The sequence below is a fragment of the Adiantum capillus-veneris genome, chromosome 12 (genome assembly GCF_014529385.1).
Source record: "Adiantum capillus-veneris isolate H3 chromosome 12, ASM1452938v2, whole genome shotgun sequence".
Classification (NCBI taxonomy): domain Eukaryota; kingdom Viridiplantae; phylum Streptophyta; class Polypodiopsida; order Polypodiales; family Pteridaceae; genus Adiantum; species Adiantum capillus-veneris.
Genome location: NC_140942.1, coordinates 134671491 through 134679153, shown reverse-complemented (window position 1 = coordinate 134679153; position 7663 = coordinate 134671491). Strand labels below are relative to the sequence as shown.

At 40.4% G+C, this 7663-nt stretch overlaps 1 pseudogene; it reads left to right on the top strand.

Moving 5' to 3' along the window:
- The first annotated feature begins 3642 nt into the window (after positions 1–3642).
- On the top strand, positions 3643–6844 carry LOC147446540 (uncharacterized; annotated as a pseudogene).
- Positions 6845–7663: the final 819 nt, after the last annotated feature.

Here is a 7663-nt window from a genome sequence, read left to right as displayed (position 1 = left end):
GCGCATCAATAAGTTGTTCTTTCCATTTCTTAGCAAGTTTGTGAAGGATCTTATTGATGAATCTTGTGTTTATAGCTCTAGAAAGGATCATTATGCAAATATTGGGATGTAATTGAAGCAATACAATGAGACTGGAGGCAAACTCAACCAAAAGAAGTTCATCTTGCTCAACCAAAAGTGAAGTTTTTTCGGCATATGATCTTCAAGAATGGAATTGAAGCAGATATGACAATATGAAGGCTTTGGTGCTCCTCCCATCACCTAAAGATACAAAGAAACTTTCTACTTTTATTCAAAAGGTGAAGTATTTGTCAAGATTCATTCCTTTGTCTTTCAACTTCTTTATCCTCTATAACAAGTAGAAAGGTTGGATCCTCTACAATGGACAAATGAATGTGAAAAGGTTTTTCACGGCATCAAAGAGGTTCTTGGCTCTCTTCCTGCTATCCAAGCTCCTAATTAGGACAAAGAGTTTTATGTGAATCCATTAGTAGGTGAGGATGCTATTGAGGCTATGCTTTTTCAACGAGGTAACAAATCCCACTACATGAAGCCTATCTATCATGCTAGCATGGTGTATTTAGCTGTGGAAATAGACTGTACAAAAGTGGAGCTCATCATGGTGAGTGTAATTTATACATGTAGAAGGTTTAGGAACTACCTTCTTCCCAAACCTTTCACATTTCTCACTAGCTTATACACTCTTCTACCTCAATTGGTGTGAGTAGCCTTACCTTACAGAGACTCATGAAGTGCATTGTGGAGCTATAAGAATTCCAATTCTCTTTTCTTGTTCAGGAGAGTATAAGGGCTACAATCGTTAATTTTCTTACCTATAAAGAAAGCCCTGAAGGAGGATGCTGTGAAGAAATAGAAGCTCCTGACATAGGCAATGCCTATTTATTGTTTATTGATGGGTCTTATAGAAAATCCCATGGTGAAGCTTTAGGAGGTATTTTTATTTATGTTCTTCAAGGTGCTTTGGTAACCAAAAGGAGTTTGAAGCTTACATCACAAAGTAACAATGAAGCTGAGTATGCTACTTTGGAGAAAGGACTACAAAGTTTGCCTTGAGCTTGGCATCCATCTTGTGAGGGTAAGAGGTGATGCTCTTTTGGTGGTTAAGCAAGTTCTCGAGGTGTGGCAAAGTAGGAATCCAAGGCTAAAAAACATGTGTTTTCAAGTAAAGAAACTTCTTAAGCATTTTGAAGTTTGGAGTTTAAGGCATGTGGATAGGTCTCAAAATGAATAAGCACATGGTGTAGAACAAGCTTCAATTAGCCAACTCTATGTGATAAAGACTGATTTGGGAAGGGAATATTTGGAAACGGAAGAAGAGTTTAAACAAAATGCATGCCAAAAAAAGAAAATAAGTGCACTTACATCGTTGTATTTTGTGTGTCTCCTTGATGCCTCTTGTCGCCGACAAAAGAGTTAATGCCGCCGCCAATGCTCCTTTGCCACCTCTTTCCGCCAAAAAAAGAGGTGCCACCGTCGCCAACGCTCCTTTTTCACTCTCTTGCCGCCGCCAATGTTTGCTTCCCTCCTCTGTGTGTGTGCGTGCGTGCGTGCACGTGTGTGTGTGTGTGTGTGTGTGTGTGTGAGAGAGAGAGAGAGAGAGAGAGAGAGAGAGAGAGAGAGAGAGAGAGAGAGAGAGAGAGAGAGAGAGTGTAACATTTAATGGCCTAGTAACTTGTGTGTAGCGGAAATTAGCATGAACATAGTGGGCATTTTATTAGAATAGATTCCTAATGAGAATTACAAGAGTGCTTCGGTGGAGAGAGCAACAAAAAGCATAACACCTAGTTAGATAGCATCAACAATACTTTCAAAAGAGAGAGAAATTAAGCTATTGACAACAGTTGAGGACCGGATTTGCATGGAGCTCGTCCCCCCTCCAAAAGGCTTTGTATTATGGTTTCTCCCATCAAGAGAGACATTGTACAATACAATTCTTTGTGTTCCTTCAAGACTAGCTAGTGTAATGAAGATGAAAGCTTCATGCACTAAGCAAAACACTTAACAAACACAACTTTAATTATCCCCGTTCTCAGACCCAAGACCTCACACACCTTCGAAGATGGTGAGAGCTAGCAGGGTATGAGAGTAGATTGAGAGGAAGAAGCAGTATCTTACGAGAAAGATGTACATCTCCTCACATAATCACTCATATTAGCATAGCTTAGCTTAGTAATTTTCTTGGTAGAGGAGATGAGCATGCATTGAAGCTTGGATCTTGGTTGGATTTGCATCCACATGCCAAGAGAGTGTTGATGTAGGCTTCTATCTCACAAGCTTGGAGTAGGTGATGAGTTCTCCATTAAAGCTTGGGAAGAGATAGTCTTCTCTTTCTTCACACATGAGATTGTGTGAGTGTGTGTGTGTTAATGCCTTGCAAAAATCAGCCCCCTCTCTCTCTTGGGCGAGCCCTCTTGCTATTTGCTCTTGCTCCAGCATCATTGGCCCTCCCCAAGTCAAGCCAATGACTATTAAGCAGCATAAGTGATAGCCTTTTGACATGTGTCCCCCTTTCCCCTTTTGTGAGAGATTTAGGTAATTTAATAATTAAACTAAACTCTCATTGGACCCCTTTTCCTCCTGGCCAATAGGAATCAGGCAAGCCATTGGGCTCCTGAATGCTCATTGGACCCCTTGGGAGACTGCCCAATAGTCTTCTAGGAGACTTAATTATCATTGGTTCTTTTATTAAGTGTTTTTAAATTAATTAAACTAGATTTACTCTAGCCTAATTCTCATTGGTCCACCTCTAAGGCCATCCAATAGGAATTGGGTACACCTTGTGGGCATCTGGCCTAGGGAGCTGACATGTGTCCCTCATTCCCTTTGTGTAAAGGGAGCTTGTGTGTGTGCGTGTGACTTTCTCTCTCATCCCCTAGAAGAAGGGCTCACCCCCTCCCATGTAGGGATATGCAAAGAATTTTTTTAACACACACAAAGCATCCAATTCCCCTAGGTTTGACCTTTTGACTTAACCTTTGAATTTTGGAACCTTAGCATTTTGGAAGTCTTAATGGGCTGAACCTTAGGGTCTTTTTAGCCCATTGTTGCACATGGCTCTTTCGCAGATGCCCCCCCCTTTGGATCCCTATTTTCTCTCCTTTGGATCCCTACTGTGGTCGGTCTGCTAGCTTAACCAATATTCTAGCTTTTTCTCCCCTAGCACTTCCCCACATTAAATGATCAGTTTAATATGAGAAAATCATTTAGGAGAATTAGATATTGATTATTAAGAGAGAGAGAGAGAGAGAGAGAGAGAGAGAGAGAGAGAGAGAGAGAGAGAGAGAGAGAGTTCTAAGAAGAGAAGAAGAAGAGAAAAAAACACAGAGATCATCGCGGTTGTTTTTGTAGTGGGTTAGAGTAAAAAAAGCGCAGCCCAACCCACTGCCTTTTTTATATAATTTTTTAATCAATGTTTGCTACACTAATTGGCACACCGATTTCCGCGAACATTGTTGCTATTGTACCCAAGGGCGCGTCAATAAAAAATATATTTGTTCACTTCTCCCTTCTTTTGCCGACCTGCTCCCTCCACTTCTTTTAAGAAGAATCTATTAAACATGCAAAATCATTCTCATTTTAAGCTCTTGTTCACCTTCCTACCTCCCCTCTTTCATTTTAATGATGCAAGCGCCAAGGTGGGACAAAGACAAACCAGACAATGCGGTGGAATGCGATCGATGGTTCAACGATAGGTTGTTGTGTCCATGTGAGCGTTGCAAAAGGGCCATTCCTAGGCTCCGACGAGTCTGTTTGAAGCATGTCGAGGACTATGGAATGTGGGACAATCCACGAACACAAATAACCGATCTTTGCAAACTTTTGCACATGGATACCGCTCCTCACTGGAGTGTTGTAGGAGGAGGATCTCAAGTGAGAAAGTTAGAGACACAATTGCAAGAAGACAAGTTTGTCTCTCCAACAACAATGGGCGAGAGTTTGAGATCCAGTGCAGGTGACTATGGGGAGGAGGAGATGATAGATCTATCACACCAGATGGAGGAAAATACAGTTATGGAGAATCTGGTTGCTGAGCTTCTCGCTGACGAGGAGGGTCCGCATGATGATGACAATTGTGTATGCGAAGAGACTGTGCAAAAGGATGAGGATACTCTTTTGGCTGCAAGCAAGACACCTATATATACAAAAGCTTCGTTCTCTATTCTCCGTGCTTCGTAAGATATTTTGAATCTACAGGTCATGTGCGCAATGAGCAATACAAGCATTGATCCTCTTTTAAGGTTAAGTAAACTTAGATTTTTACAGTCTTTTTTCAAAGTTGATAATCAAACTTTGCAACTAATGGTTAAATAAACTTTGATTTTTTCAGCATGTTATCAAAGCTACTTCCAAAGGGTCATAGGATGCCACAAGATAGATGCAGTGCTCATAAATGTGCTAGGTCTGGACTACAAAAAGATACATGCATGTGTTAATGATTGCATTCTCTTGCGCAACGAGTATGATTGGTTGGAGAAATGTCCAAAGTGTGGTGAAGAGAGATACAAAGACCTTCCCATTGATCCAAAGGAAAGAAAGAAGACTCACTTGGTACTAAGGAAAGTTTTACAACATTTTCTCTTCATCCCTCGTATCCAATACATGTTCAAGACCACAACCTTCAACAAACTCCTTACATGGAATGCCAATAGTCGCTCTGTGGATGGTATAATGCGTGTCCCAGTGGCTTCATAAGCATGGAAACACATTGAGGAAAAATGGCCCACATTCAAAGGAGACCCACTATATCTTTGTTTGGGCCTTGCAAGTGACGGTGTCAACCCTTTCGGAACCAACAGTACATCATGGAGCAGATGGTAGACCCCCTCAATGATTGGTAATTGTCTACCAAAGGTAACCATACTAAATATGAATATAATGTACTACCAATAGGTTTGTCTACATTCAAACATGCAATGTGCCCTATTTGTGGTCCTTCTCTCATCACAGAGAGTCCATCACACCTCAAAAAGGTAATTTATCCTAATAGTCATTGTTTTCTACCACCAACACATGAAAAATAGAAAGAACCTTCAAATGGAAAGGCTCCATATAGATAGACAATGAGAGATTGGAAAAGAGCATGGGATAGGCATTGCTCAATGGACCCCCTTCATCGACAGTCACCAAGGGTATGAGACGATGTTCTGTGAAAATTTGAGTTTCCTTAAGTCTAGACAAATTGAAAGGTCCAACATTTGCTAGATCCAATGCACATATTCAAAAACGTAGGCCAGATGATCCGGGACCACATCATAGGCAAGAGCAATAGTCCTGGCATTAGGGAGGACATGAAACATCAACGCAGATTTCCAGCATCAGCAATGCTGGTGATGGAAGACAACGGGAAGTATCTTCTTCCAAAGGCACCATGGATCGTATCAAACACTCACCAAATCAAAATGAAAGAAGTTATTGCTTCCATTAGAACACCTACACATTACATGTGGTATTTAAAGGGAGCATTCTCGAAGACAAAGATGGTGATGGACCCCTATTACATGGGTTGAAATCCCATGATTGGCACAAGATGCTCCAGTTGATTATCCACCCTTTACGTTTTATCTTAATTAGATGCTACTCTAATGTTATTACTTTTGAAAACAATATGAAGTTCATCTTACCATTGAGCATCAGTGGATGTGGAAGCAAGAAAGTACGTGATGCTATATATAAGATGGGAGATCTTGTCAGGTGGGTGAGCTATAAGGAGATTGAAGTCGCATCCATATCAACTGCAAGATTGTTAGCCAAAGAAGTAGTTTTTCTCATTGAAGAGAGCTTTCCCAGGTCCATACTCGTGAGTCAATTCCATCTTATATTGCATCTTGTGGATGAGGTAAAGATTTGTGGAGTTTTCCATTCCCATTGGATGTTCTTCCTTGAGCATTTTCTTAAGACACTCAAGGACTTTGTGAGGCTATGTTCACAACCAGAGGCTAGCATGGCCAAATGATGGATTGTTCAAGAGTCGTTTGTGTACTTCTCTAAGTACCTGGCTATAGTGGATGAAACGATACCACGTTTATGGACTGATAAATAAGATCCAAGGATGAACTCTCATAAGCCGAATGGTAAGGGGAAGATAAAGCTCATGGAAAGGCACATATGTGATGCAATAGACAACTACCTTGTCCTTAATGCACCAAAGATGCAAACATGGGTAGATCTATATATAGAATTGAAAAAAAAGCGTGAAGAAGATTGAGAAGTGTATAGGGAAATACACTCTCGCAGAAGAAATTGCAATGTGGTTTACCCACCGTACCTTTCCATGTTTCCAAAACTCATAAGGCCCGATTGGTTGCATGAACAAATGACTAAAGCTAAAGCTGATGGTGAGCATGTTAGTGATGAGGAGTGGGAGTATGCGGTGCGAGGTTGTCTACCAAAGGTAATCGCTAATCAAACTCATTATGCACAATATAAAGTATTAGTATATAGCTACCTATACTTAAACTTGTTCTACTATCAACAAGCAACAATGTTCAACTCGATGTGGCATGAAGGAAGGCACTTTTGAAATGATAATGTAGACAAAAAAGGGACGACAAATGATAGTGAAGTGATGGGAAATTTTGATGCGCAAACTCGAAATGATATGGAAAATAGATATTGTGGAGTTATCCAAAGAATATACCAAGTAGTTTTTTAAACTTTCCAAAAGTATGTGTTCAATGTGAAGTGTTTTGCAGGCAGTTCATCTACACATGCAAACGGTATCTACATGGTGCACTCTACGAGATTCCATAGGGGCACAAATGATATCTACATCTCTCTAGAAAGTTGTGAGCAAGTGATCTATCTTCCAAGTATTTACGAATGAAGGTTTTGGTTTGTCATACAAGTCACTCCAAGAGCAAGATGTATACTAGATGACGCAGCGAACATATGAACCATTGTGGACGAACACAATGGTGATGATGAAGTAGACATAAAAGGAGAAGAACTTCTAGCACCATCGCTTGACGAACCGAATGATAATGATGTCGATAAAGAAGAGCAAACTTACATAGAAGATGAAGAAGAGGATGAAGAGCTAGAAGAAGAGAATGATGATGATGATGATCGTTTCCATCCCTATATTGCTGATTTTGATGAACTCAGACTCCACATAGACCGCATCATGGCTATGGAACTAGCACATGATGATGAAGTGGATGATTTATTAAGGACATGTTTTAATGCATCGTAATGAGGATGTTGTAGCTAATGTCGATCACTTGCTTTTGTGAATGCTTTGTTAATGATCTTCTACTAGCATACATTGTAACACATTTGTTTGATCTCTCTCTCTCTCTCTCTCTCTCTCCCTCTCTCTCTCTCTTCCCCCCCCCCTCGGATAGATCTTTAAGGTCTCTTGAGATAGTTTCCTACGATGTTAAAATACTCTTCTTTTTGTGTATGCTTATAAAAAGAGGAAAATGGTATAACCTTTCTATCACCCAAGTATGGTAGATTGGTTATGCCATTTCCCTCTTGAATAACAAGTTTTGAGTTAAAATATCCCCATCAGATAGATCTTTAAGGTCTCTTGGGATAGTTTCCTACGAGGTTAAAATACTCTTCTTCTTCTTGTTCTTCTTCTCTCTATGGCTTGTCATTTGTAGACGCGACGAGCAGCAACAAGGCAAGCTGAGGTGAG